General features: G+C 43.1%; 1 non-coding gene across 1 annotated transcript; it reads right to left on the bottom strand.

Moving 5' to 3' along the window:
• Positions 1–11,035: 11,035 nt before the first annotated feature.
• On the bottom strand, positions 11,036–11,117 carry trnas-gcu (transfer RNA serine (anticodon GCU)). The gene has a single exon. It is a non-coding gene; the product is annotated as a tRNA-Ser (tRNA).
• Positions 11,118–14,242: the final 3,125 nt, after the last annotated feature.

Here is a 14,242-nt window from a genome sequence, read left to right on the forward strand (position 1 = left end):
CCTTGACTCTGACATACATGGGCTCTATATCCATTTCACTCACTTTACAACCTCAGAAAAAACGTGATGCGCAACAGCCTCAGGGACTTTTCACACGCCAAATAGGTGTCCTGTCAATATAAAGAAAAGAATGTTGATGTCATCTAGAGAAAAGTACTGCATCTGCCATCTGTCTTCTTCAAATTACACGCTGCATGACATTCAATTTCAAAGCTGCGGAAAGGCGCTTCAAGAAGAAGTGCGTGAGGGAAGCTCGCTCATGCTGGTCCCCAAAGACTCAAAGCTGCCCTTTCCTCAAGCTGAAGTTAAAAGAATTGCAAATTAATCCTTCACAGGTACTTGTTCACAGAGATGGATGAAATAAAAATTGAATATATTCTAGTATTATAAAAATACAATGAACTAAATTATTAACAATGAGTAAGAGGATTTTCAAAACAAAACAAACAGTGTCTTTCTTGGTTCTGAACTTTCGCTTCACTGAAAATAAAAATCTTTTTTAGTTGGATAGTTTCACATAAAATACCCTCAAGTCATCCTTTACACCTCAATTGTAAGGAAAAAAAGTTTCCTCTACAAAAGATAACCCTTTTGTTTTTTTAAAATATACATCATATTTAATCCCTTTCAGAATCCTTAAGTTACCTTCTAAACCGGTATTCTTTAATTTACAACAACTAAAACTCAATATTTTACCTGTGGGCACACACACATTCATATGAAACACCTTAAATTTAATTTTTACCTGTTTCAGGCCTGTTTATTGAAGCTCGTGTGCGGTCGGGGCTTCACAACTGTAATGGCCGCTTCACTCGCAGCTGAGCACACAATAAAAGCAAGTGCATGTGTATGTTAGTCCTCAAAAATCCAGGGTTTTATTAGAAGGGGGAGAACGGGAATGGAGGATGAGAGTCTGAATGGTAATGGCAATGGCGGTGGAAGTCACAATCCAAACACTCACACGCAATGGCGGGACAGCGAAAGTCACGAAGAAGAAAACACAGCAGGACAAGGCACAGCAGAACAGCAGAGCCATCGGATGGAAACCCGTCTCTCTCTCTCCAATGTCCGTCTCCTTCAAGCATATTATCTTAATTTAGCCACAATTATCAAACATTATCTCGTGTCGAATTCGCATTACCTTTACTTTCGCTCCAAACATATTACAACGCTAAAGCTACGATCTGCTGGCACATTAGCACGGAATGCTATCCCTAGCTAGCACGTCGCTAACCATGTACACATCCAGTCTCTTTTCACTATAACAGTTAGATAAAGCGCAAATACAGGCATAAATATTCACCTCTCGAAGGTCACACAGAAGTTTATATCAGGACCACCAGTCGTCGACCTCCAAAATAAACTTAAATGCTCTCCACACAAACGATGCCTCCCCTCTTAACCCTCTGATCATTGCCTGTGTTTCTCTCCCCATGCGCGCTAACTACTCACCTCACAAACCTGCGCCACTAGTCCCACCCCTTACACAGTAACTTTCCTCTCATTGGCTTTTGCGGTCTTAATACACCCAAAGATAAGACAGGAATGAAATGATTGACAGGTAACAATTGAGGTTACATATAAACACGGCTTCTTCCCCTCTCCTTATTCTCAGATCACTGATCTTTTACAGACTCAGAGAACTTAAAGACCTTTATATGAATTTATTTTTTAACTGTAAATAGTTTTACTTTTTAAATGTTACATATTATATTTATGCTTTTAACCTGCTCACATTATAACCAATTTTAAAGATCATGAACTCTATTTATTTTTGAACTTTTTAACACATCTCTTTCTGCTTTTTATGCGATGTAATTTATTTGATTTTTGTACAGGGCTACGTGTTGTATGATAACAAGAGTGTATATTGTTTACAATGTGTTACAGTCAATGGGTGGCACGGTGGTACCGTTGTTAACAGTGTCGCCTCAAAGCAAGTTCAAGTCCTGGCTCGAGCACAGGTTCTTTCTGTGTGGTGTGTGCATGTTCTCTCCGTGCCTGCGTGGGTATTCTGTCTGCAATGGACTGGCTACCTGTCCAAGGTGAAACCTGCCTCTCACCTGAAAGCCACTGGGAAAGGCTCCAGCCTCCCCCTGCAACCCTTAACAGAAATAAGCTGGGATGCATGGAAGTATAGAAAGCGGATACAATGAAGCGCATACAAATTTTTCGAATGCATGAAAAAGTCTCACCTTTTGTTTTTTTCATATTGGTTAGTTTGGAAGCATGGAATTTCTGACAAAGCCTAAGTTTGTATTGTTTATTCACTGATTTTTCTGACAATTTACAAACAAAGCTTTCAAAACTGAGAGGACAAGCAGTGGTGTTTAAGATCAACACCCAACATGGGGCTTGAACCAACAACCCTGAGACTAAGAGTCTCATGCTCGACTGACTGAGCTAATCAGGTTACGTCAGTGTAAGTCCCATAGCATGAAGCGGTCAGAGTGAGAGACTCACAGTCCTGTGAGTGATCACCCACCCATCTATCCATCCATCCATCCATCCATCCATCCATCCATCCATCCATTTTTCCGCTTATCCTGTTAAGTGTCACAGGGTGGGGCTGGAGCCTATCCCAGAGGGGACATTACCTTGGACAGGTCAGTGGTCCATCGCAGTCCACCGCAGCCAACAAATACTGTTGTGTGACACGTAAATTGTGTGTACTGTAAAATGGTTCAGTCTATCAGAAAGCTTCATGAATTCACAGGCAAAATACAGATGTCGCACACATTAATTTGTGGAGGCTCGAGATGTAAAAAGTAAAGTCAACTCTCTGTGTTTTTTGGACTAATTTGCAAGCATTTTCAACATTTTGGCTAGCTGCTAAATCTGGCTAGCATGATGTGCACCGAGTGTAATTATCAATGCAAATGTGGCAGGATGAGAGGTCCCATCCTAGCAGTGAGACTGGTTGGTGATGCCTGACTTGGCTTGTACCATCATTAGCCAACCAGTGTGAGGCGCTGCTCTATAAATAGGGGCAGCATCTACCTGGTCAATCTCTTGCTCTTGGGGTCCGCGGTCCTCCCACTTCCTGGTCACCTCGCTTCCGCCTCTGATCGCCTCACGTCTGCCTTCTCGCCACCGTCTGTGCTGGTATGTAGCAGTAGCTCCCTGTAGCTCGTGTTGCATGCTGATCATGCACGTTTTTCATATTCACGTGTTTAATTGTAGGCGTCCGGCTTTTGGGACACGGTCCCTTAATCGCCGCTAGTGGGGAAACACCCCCCCCCCCCCGCCGATCTGACGTGCAGAGGCTGTTTGCCACAGCATACTAGCTGTGAAACCCTTTGCTCTGCATGCGTGCGATCTACACCTGATTGGCACAGCTGGTGAGCCGTGACACTGAGGAAGAACTAGCTGCTGCTTTGCTACCGGGCGCTGTCTTGCCGGACTATCCTGCTTTGCCAGATGCTCCTGCTTTGCTCTGGCTGCTGTTTGGCTACAGACTACCCTGCTTTGCTCTGGCTGTTTGGCTACAGACTACCCAGCTTTGTTACAGGCTCCTGCTCTATTAGCCTGCTCTGCTACTAGCCTGTTCTGCGACCTACTGGCCATCTACACATGTTTTGCTTGTTTGTTTGTTCACTGTTTACTGTGTTCACTGGAGTGCTCTGCTTCTGTGTTAATGAATTGGAATCCGCTGTGTGTTGAACTGGAGGTTGTTGCAGTAATTCACCTTGTTTAACCAGGGTCTGCCAGATCCTGATGTCCACCGTGTGGCGCCACTGAACTGTACTTCATGGTGCTCTGAAGGTTTGGATCTGCATTGTTTCCCATTTCTCCGCTTGGGCTTCAGGGTGTAGCAAGCTGCTGGATGGCTATCCGTTAGCTCCCTGGTCTAGCAATGGAGAAATGAACTCGTTTCTGGTTATTTTGGGTTGTATTATTTTTCCTTGCTAATTTGTTTTTAATAATTAAATCTTGTTTCTCGAATTAATTTTTAAATTGTGGTTTGAGTTTGGTTCTGGTTTGTGGTTTTTTTTTTTTTTTAGTTTTGGTGTTAAATTATAATTCTTGTCATTTCGTTTCAGGTACTGGGAGCTCACGGTCCTGGCGTCGCTTTTCCTCTTGTGTGCTGTGCACCCCTGTTTTGCTTTAATCATGTGTTTTTAAATGTGATGTCCCAATTGATCAGGGTGTCTTCTGCCTTGGGATCCCTCACCCCCACTGGTAAGCTCCAGACTTGTTTAGATTCATTCTTGTTCTTTTTAATCTGCTGGCCTGTTTACAATAAAATATTTTTGTCATGGAACCACGTCTCCTGCCAATTAGTAAATGAACCTGTGAGTGCGTTTTGGTCGGTACGTTAACTATTTCCTTGGGCGAAATTCCCAAGGTGGTGTTGTCCGGCTTTGGTCACTATTATATTTTAATAAGTGCACCCCCCACTCGTGTGTCGCCACACAAACTGGAAACTTCACTTAGCCTCCACTGGCCTACAGACTTTGCGCCAGTGTCTACAATAAATGCAATCGCTACTCACCAAATGACTGTGATTGAGATGGATGATAACCAAGGCTCTGGCCTCACGTGCAGCTCAGGAGATTCTCCTTGCGTCCATCAGGCAAAGATACTGCATGATACTGTTTTATTTACAGTGAAGTACTGTATTTTAGCATTACAGCATAGTTCTGTTAAACAGTCATGGGGTGTAATTTAACAGATTCCTATTAGAATTAACAGCAAAGTACTGTATTTTTATAAACAGGGTGATACTGTTGAAATCTTGTAGTACACTGCAAGCAATTGCTGTAAATGTACAAGTCCCACCGCTTTCATAGAATTCATCACTGGATTCAGGACGACCCCTGCTACTCGGCTGCGGTGGGCGGGAGGAGGCTCAGGCCCAAACAACACTGACTGCAGCTTTAATTTAATCCGAGGTTGATGTAATACTCTGAGAAATCAGTGGTATTTATTTCATGATTTTCATAGGAATAAGTTAAGAATAAAATGCCAGTTCATGGTTAAGCTAAAATTTACATTAGTATTATGAAGAAGATATTAAAATATTTGTTTAAAATTTAACTTTAAAAAAAACATCATTTCATGGGGTGTGAATGTCTTTTAAAAATGTTAAAGTAATTCTATTACGTTAGGTTACGTGCGTGAGTTCATGACCTTTAGTGTTTACACTTCCGGGAGAAACGAGCGCGAGGAAGGAGCATCGTGTGAATGGCGTAACGTTATCGGAGTTTGGAGACTGTGTTGTCGGAGAGGAGTTTTTATCGGTAACGGACTGTGAACTGTAATTGACCGACGTGATCGGAGTGCGTGAGTCGGATTCTCCGCCACCGATTGTGTTTTGAGCACCAGGCAAGTCCAGTTACAGAAGCTAGCGGGAGCTAGGCTAACGCTGTCCACGCTGAAGGGAGACGCCGCAGCACGGACGGGACAGGAGCTTCGGATAGTCGCCTCGGGAGAGAGTCGTTAATGGAGGACGCGTCACTGCTGCCGAAGGAGTCGGAGGATGTGCCGCTGCTGCCGAATCACGGAGGTCTGTTGCTGCGGGCTGCTGCGAGCGGGACGGTTGCTGCCACAACGAGCGAGGGATTCATCGGCTGCGGTCCGGTATTGTTGACTTCACCGACACACGGGGGGATCTGGTAAAGGTTTCCATCATGAGCTCCAATTAAAGCGGGCCAACGAAAGTAAACATGAGTGCACTCGAAATAAAATTAGACAGTTGAAAAAAAGACAAACAATATACCCCGGGGTTCTTTTTATTTTCTATAGTCTTGTTTATTCAAGGTTTGAATGTGTTTTTCTGCAAGCTTTTAATACATTTTCTAAACTGAAATCTTGTGTTGGTTTCATTGAATTTGTGTGTTGTTACTGAAGCTTTACAGCAGAGTTTAAAGGTCAAGTGTACTCCCCATAGCCTCATTTGAATATTTAAGAGTGAGAATCATACATTGCCCTAGATTGATATTAATTATTCCAGATGGGACTTTTACCATACAAGATATTTGAAATGAGTTAGTGTTCCCTGTAAGCCTAAGGTGGGTTTTAATATTGGAGCCGGTGGTAAAAGGGTTACATTTAGAAATCTAAACCCCTGCTACCATGAGCACACATGGAAATAAAGACTCAACTGACCGCTCGGTCTACTTCAGCTAGCACACTGAACAATACTGTTGTTTACTTGCTAGCTGATAAGTGAGCAGCTGATGTTTGCAATAACATTGAAATAAACTAAAAATAGAGTCAATAGCTCAAATCCTATCACCACCAAAGGAGCCACGTCTTTAACACTTCAATCTCATAGCGACTCCTCAGGATTTCTTCTTCTCTCCATTGCATTTTGTAGGAGGCTCCTGCCGGTCCACACTGCCTTCCCCCTAACAGATTCAGCTACTGAGACTAAAGTTCGTTAGTGAGCTCAATGCATAAAAGTGACGTAATATTTGTTGAAAACTAAATAGGCGTGAAGCTGTAACCTCACATGAACACTTGAAGTCTAGATTTCAGCTGCATGTGAAGAAATCAGCATAAAATCCTTGTGTTGGTGTTTAAACCTGGACTACCAGAACCAGGCTAAGAGGTGTTTGTCTGTTAGCTGTGAAGCAAACTGAAACATGAAGGCTTTGAGGGTTTGTTCTCAACACAAAGAAAGATTCAATGCTCAAACTGCCAACTCTGTAAAAACAAAACATTTTTACAAATCTCAGTTTATTTCTTCATGAAGATCTTAATGAGGCAATCAGCACCAGAGCACTAAAGTTAAAATTAGTAACACCGTCACGAACGATGGATTTATTTGACCCGATGTAGTTTTCCTGATCAAATATAGTTTTCATCAAAATATATATATTTTTTATAATTATTTCCCAATATGCAACGTCACATAAATAAAAAATGGAGGACCCTATAAAATGACCTGACGTCAGTGTTCAAGGGTGAAGTCATTTTTGGAATGAAGAAGAGTTCATCCAGCTTTTTTTGCCTCGTGTCTCTGAACCAGTTCATTTGTTGTGTCCACGCCGTTCCGTGTTTAACATGTTTTATGTAACATGAATAACATATTAATATACAAATATATACATGACATAAATTATATATAGACACAGATAAACATCAATAACCAGTGAGAGAAGTCATGTGATTCTCCGACCTCTCTAAGCTGCATCGCAGTGCTGGAGGAGTGCTGACATCATCATTTATGGTTCCTTGCTGGATGAAGGCCTAAACTATGGAGTGAAATCTACTGCCTTGAACTCACTCTTCATTTCTGCTCAGGCTTTTCCTGCCAGCAAGGCAGTGGCAAGAAAAGCAGTCAGCTGATGTCCACAGCTCAACATGAGAAGGACACATTTCTTTTGAAGAAAAAGCATTTCAAGGAGTTTTTCCTGCCAATACAGGACAACACCCACTCACAAACCAGTGCTGGACAAGTTCCTTCAAAGCTGTAATGCCTTATTTCTTACTTGTTACTGTCATTGTAAAATAATTGGTTCCATTACGATTGTGTCTGCCAGCGCTTGGTGACTGTACAGGAGGTCTGTGGACCGCAGGGCCACAACAAGCCCATTTCCTCAACTCTCCATTGAGTACAGAGGTCCCCAAGTACGGACCAGTGAGGATAAATGTGATAGTGGAGAAGTCCTTTTGTTCTTCAACTTGTCCAACTTGATGGTGAGTCTCCTTTTATCAAGGATTACTGAATGCTTGTGTTATTTATGGCATTGTAAACACTTTATAAACCCTTCATTCAGAGCTGTAAAGAACCTTTAACCTCATATCCCAGACATCAAAGTGGGCCACTAACTGGTGAGATGAAGCTATGCTATGCTGCTACATTCTGAAGAGGTAAAGTAGCAGGTTCTGAGAGTGATGGCTAACCTGGATGTGTTCATCTCCTACTTTAATATCAGCGTCCCAACTTGGAGCTCTGACCACCTCCAGCTTTTTGTTCCTGTTTCTGCTTCAGTCAACAGGGAACTCAAACCTGCAATAGAATCATCAACAACAATGGAATAGAAAACAGAGGAAGACAAAATATCATAAACTTACAAAGCTGAGAAATGTTCATGAAGAATAAATGCACACATTATGATTGAGGCCAGAAAGTGAAACTCCACACCAAATGTATTTTGACATGTAGGGATAATGAACTTGAATGTGTTGAAATAGCAGATAAATGAATCCACTATCACACAACAAGATGATGACCCACTACCACAAGATGGCGTCACAGATCCTGATGCTCTGAGCAGGAAATACCAAGCAAAACATGACTAAAAAGCTCCTGCTGTTCCCTCCATGAAAAACTGTGGCACTGATGAGAAGAAGGATCCCAGCGTCCTCTGAGGATCCATCGCCTCACCATTCGGTAGAAGGATGATAGGGTCGGCACCAGGAGAAACCCTTGTGTCTCTGATGCAGGGAAGATGGAGCACTGAAGAGGACACATTGTGGCGTCCTGAAGAGGACATTTGGTGGAGCCTGAGACAGCAAACATCATGCCGCCCTTCATCAGAAGAACCATAGCACTTCAGTCACGTGACTGAAGTCATCCAGTCATGTGACTGAAGTCATCCAGTCATGTGACTGAAGTCATCCATTCATGTCAGTGATGTCACTTGGCAGGACTGTCATTGCCGTCACATTCTAGAAAAGAACCCAGACTCCACATGTGGCTCCCATGATAACTGATGGACCTCTGGTTGGAGGCTGGACGATGATGTTTGGACTTGAAGGAAAACTCCTTCTCCAAATTCCATTGTGTTCAAATTTAAAGTCCCACAATCAAAAAGTAGCTGAATCTGACAGGTGAAGGTTTGGAACTACAAGATGGTTGATGTTTTCTTGACTTGATGCCCTGACTGTCAGGGTGGATGACAGCTTCTTTCTGCTGCTGCATCTGAGTGGCTGATTGGAGGTTTTACCTCCCAAGGTTGTCTGGTTCCAGGGGAAATTTGAAAATTCCAGTCCCAACCTTGGCTGTTCTGAAACTCTTCTCCTGAATCACTCCTGAGCTGCAGAAAGAAAAAATACCAGTGCCCAACCAGATAAACTTCATGGCTGCTCACAGCCTCAGACACTTGATTTCCATCAATCTGGAGCCAAGAAGGCCCTCACCTGTGGTTCTCCTCCAGGAGGGTCCAGGTTCTGCCATTGTGGCTCCTTGTGCCACTGCCAGAGAGCCTCAGCTGCACACTGCAACATTTCAACAGGAGATTGACATTCCTTCAAATGTCCTGACATCTTATTCCAATGGTTCTGTTCCATATTTATATTTTAAAATCAATTACATGATGAAAGCTGCCATAGCTGGTTTAAGTGAGAGAACACGCTAGGCAAGGCAAGGCAATTTTATTTGTACAGCCCGTTTTCACAAACAGTTTGTCTCAAAGGGCTTCACATGGCATCATAACAACATCCTCTGCCCTTAGACCCTCACATCGACTGAGGAAAAACTCCATAGAAAACCCTTTTAACAGGGAAAAATCTGAGAAACCTCAGGGTGAGCAAGAGAGGAGGGATCCCTCACCCAGGACGGACAGACGTGCAGTAGATGTTGCTACAGACAAGAAAACAGTTTACAATACAAAATGTGGGAAACACGGAAATGTTAATAACAGCTGAAGAAGGAAGCTTCTGGTAGGGGAGGCAGGGAGAGCAAGCCAGCTTGATGGGGGACTGGATGGCAGACTGTTCATGGAAGGGGAGCGCAGGCCGGTGTAACAGTAGGGAATAGGGGGGGGGGGGGGCGATGCAATCGGCGGTTGGGGCTCTGGTGGATCTGTGGAAACACAGAGAGACTGCGAGACACCAAGGCCAAACTACAAAGTGCAACAAGTAGTGGTAGTGACAGTTCCAAAAATGTGCAGGGAGGAGAGAGGGGGAGAGGAGAGAAGAGGAGGGAAGGGCTTCATGTAACCTGATGTGTCCCCCAGCAGTCTAAGCCTGTAGCAGCATAGCTATCAATGGTTCAGAGCTACCTGAACCAGTCCTAGCTGAAGGCTCTGTCATAGAGGAAGGTCTTCAGCCTGGACTTAAACGTAGTTAAAGTGTCTGCCTCTCTGACCCATGGAGAGAGCTGGTTCCACAGTAGAGGAGCCCGGTAACTAAAGGCTCTACCTCCCAGTCTGTTTTTATTGATACTGGGAATCACTAAAAGACCTGCATTCTGGGAGCGGTGCGCTCTGGTCGGACAGTAGGGACTAATGAGCTCTTTCAAATAGGATGGAGCTTTATCATTAAGAGCCTTATAAGTCAGCAGAAGGACTTTGAAGTCGATTCTAGATCCTACAGGAAGCCAGTGGAGAGAAGCTAAAGTGGGAGAGATGTGTTCTCTCTTCTTAACTCCCATCAAAACCCTCGCTGCAGCGTTCTGGACCAGCTGGAGACTCTTTAGAGAGTATTTAGGACATCCTGACAGGAGAGAGTTGCAGTAGTCCAGCCGAGAAGTGATAAATGAGATTTGAAACCAGTAAAATATGCTTTTCTGTGTGCAAACTAGTGAGGGGCATGGAAGGATATTTTACCACCAATACAGAACCCAAACTTTAGTCATGTGATGAGATGGCGACTGAGAAGAGTGATTATGAAGTTAATGGACAAAATGTGAATTGAAAGAAAATACATTAAAAAATGCTACATAAACAAATAAAAGAAGGAGCACAAATGACATTTTTCTGCACAAATTTACTGGTATTAGACTGCATTTTTGGTTCATGAGTAGATGAAAGAGTATCACATATATATTATATACATGTGATACATGCACGTGGCTTTGGACAAAAGCTTAAAGAAATTGTAGAATTATTTAAATGTACCAAGTGGACTGTTTCAGGTTTCTTGAAGATGCTTCAGCTCTCATCCAAGAGGCGTCTTCAGTTTTCTTCACTGATGGGAGGATTTATAGCTCTGTGGGGGCGGGACCTTCTACAGAGGTGATTGACATATGTGAGCTCTGGGTGTCAGAGTTGTGAAAGGGAAGTTGACTCAACTGGTATCTGTGTCAGTTAAAAGCCTCACAGTAATTCCATAATGTAGGAGTAGAAACCAGAGTCGCTCGCGACGAGGATGGGATTCGAACCCATGCGTGCAGAGCACAATGGATTAGCAGTCCATCGCCTTAACCACTCGGCCACCTCGTCTGCTGACAGCAACCCTGAGCTTTTAAACACCTGAACTCTTTGGAGCCTATTTGTCAGAAATGGACCCAGCAGGAGCCACTGAACACAACTCTGACATAATCAGGCTTCTTCCCCTTCGTGCTACAGAAGGCAGAATACAGACCATCGATACATCATCAGAGTGAACACCAGCTGATGTTTACAAGTTTAATTCACCTTTTACTACAAAATGACATCCAAGCTCAGATTCTCTTGTCCTGATTGAACAAGTAAATGTTTAAGAAGATGAGAGTACCAGACTTTTTCATCCAAGGAAACAAGCATCCTATCACTGTCCTATGCAGAGTTTCTTTAAAAGAAAGTGAGACAACCTCAAGATTTTCTTTTCCTCTTGTTGGATTTTGCCACAGAGAATCAGAGACAATCAAAAGCTTGTTGGACTTTAATGTTGGAGGACTGAACAAGTCATGACATCATCAGTTTTACCTTCACAGGTGCTTCATTTACTTTACTTTCAATTTTACAGAGGTAGAACCTGAAATCAAAGCTGCCCATAAAAAGAAGTGAAAGCTTCCCAGGCTGTGATGTTCTTGTCTACAAACTCTGTCTTGTATGGAGCTTCAATCTTTAATAAACAGAATAAAAAGAAGATAACATTTGTTGTGATTTGGTGCTTTAAAAATAAAACTTACGACTTACATGGAAACTGTTTGGGGGGGGTGGAGCCTAGGTATGTGTTTGATGTCTGAATTCTGTCTCTGATGTCTGAATTCTGTCTTTGATCTCTGGGTTCTGAGCATTGATCTCCTGCTTCAGTCTTTGATCTCTGACTGATCCTAAACTAATCAAAGGATCACATCAGCATATTGGTCCAGTCTACAGATGGTGATTTTACCTATTTGAAGCCTTATTTTGTGTTTGATGGACATTTTTAAAATCATTAATGACTTTTTGACTGAACATCTGGACACTGTGGTGCTGATGAGGAGACAACTTGGGTACAAAGTTGAAGAGGAGGGTTTTTGGAGAGGGGATATTTTTGCAGTGTTCCAAGTCAATAATAACTGTGGCAAAATGTCATCATTTTTCAAATGTCCTCACGAAGATGGTTTGAAATTCTGTCTCTCCCTCATCCTCAGCTGCTGCAGCACTTTAAAGAAAACCTTTGACTCGTGGATCTAACAAAGATCAGATGTTGTCTCCTCCAGAACATCAACACTTTAACGTTGTTGGCAGGACTCCAACCTGAGCAGGGAGACCCCAATGGATTTCTAGTCCATCGCCTTCACCACTCGGCCACAACAACCACATTCACACACATTTGTAAAAGATTCACATTTACACAATTCTTTAAAATTATGTCACAAGCCCATTTGTGTGAGGTCCTATTTCTCTTTTTCAGCATTCCCTTTGTTTCCAGGTCTCTAATAAGTGCAGAATTACAAAGACAAGCAAGCTGGATCCATCCTGGGCAGGTGATATGAGCCATTGACCACTGGCCAGAGACCCTGGCACAGACGTTGGGGATGGTGAGAGAGAGCATTTCTACAATTATATTCTACATTTATAGAATTCTACAATCCTACAATTTCATTGAGCAGACGCTTTTGTCCAAAGCCACTTGCATATGTTTTTGGTGAGTTTGGCTCCTGAGCTTGAGACAGTTGTGACTCATAAAGGACAGCTTCAAATGCAGCTGTGAAGCCTCATTGTCAGCTGGGAGGAACGACAGGTGTCTCCCTCTAGTGGCTCCTCACAGCAACACGAGCCTCATTTCATACACATGCATCCACCACCTCACTACCAAAGGCCAGTTGGGCCTCGACAGACAGGTGAGTTTTCAAGTGTTGGACAAAGGTCTTTAAGATGTTCTTATTAATTCTATAACATCTGAGATTAAAATCTATGGAATTACAACCAACAAGCAGTCCAACACCTGATCAGATGCTCCTTCATGAGGCTGAGAAGAATCAATCTAAACTGGGATGAAGAAAATTAATTGAGAGGAGAAACCTACTGATTGGATGACATGGACCCACCTGATCCATGTCAGCCTTGTTGGAGCAGAAAGAGGTGGATCAGAGGAATCAGTGGATCAAGACTCAGGTGTCAGATGAAGAATCTCTTTATTGACAATGGAGTCAGAGAAATCTTCCAACGTGAACTTGACAGACCATTTTATACCAAAGACAGGCTGTGTGTGTGTGTGTGTGGGGGGGGGGGGGGGGGGGGGGGGACAATGGCTTAAGGGAGCTCCAGGTAGCTGGTTTGAACTGGTCCCTCATCTCTGTGAGTAGAAACCATCTGAGGTGGAGGGTGAAGATCTGCTTTGACCTCCTGATCTCCCAGTAAAGCCAGTATAGATGTTGAGCTTGGAGGAGTTGATGGCCTCCTTCATCTTCTTGTTGGAGATGTTTGCTAAACTCAGCACCACCACAGATCAGAGGAAAGTCCACTTGTAAGCTGGACATTGGAGTTTCTAGTGACCTGCAGGATCTTAGTTGGGGTGGCAGCAGGCCTGTTCTAAGAGCTTTGCTCACATTCATGATCAGGCTTCATAATGGTTCTGGACCACTGAGTGATAGAAGCTGATCCTGGGGCAGCAGAAGACAAATATAGAGAAGAAAGACAAAAGACAGAGAGAAAGGAGGGAGAGAATGACAAAAAGATGGGAACAAGATGAGGGTGAAAGACAAGCAGAGAGAAAGACAGAGGGATGGAAGACAGACACACAACCAACAAAAGCAACAACAGCAATAATAGTATTGATATTGTCCTGTTATTGATGTTTTCATGTGAAAGTGGCATATTTAAGATAAAAGACACTGTTAGAACAGAAAGATCCAGAAAACCCACCAACCAGAGGTGTGTCTGGTACAGATGTGGAATTATTGGCTCACACAATGTTGAGGCAACTGGGAAGAAGACAAACAAAAAAGGCTTGTGTGATTCAGACATTCATCAAAAATGGTCCTGTAGAACTGTTCAATGTGTCATGACTTCAGAAGCTCAAATCCTCTCTAAGTTCTAGTGAGAGTGGAAGAGATTATAAAATGAGAGAAGCAGGGCCCTCCCTCAGAGCTGAAATACCTCAGTTGGGAGAGCGTTAGACTGAAGATCTAAAGGTCCCTGGTCCCATCCCAGGT

Source organism: Aulostomus chinensis, chromosome 4 (genome assembly GCF_037954235.1).
Source record: "Aulostomus chinensis isolate RoL2024-O1b breed Wild chromosome 4, RoL_Achi_v1.0, whole genome shotgun sequence".
Classification (NCBI taxonomy): Eukaryota; Metazoa; Chordata; class Actinopteri; order Syngnathiformes; family Aulostomidae; genus Aulostomus; species Aulostomus chinensis.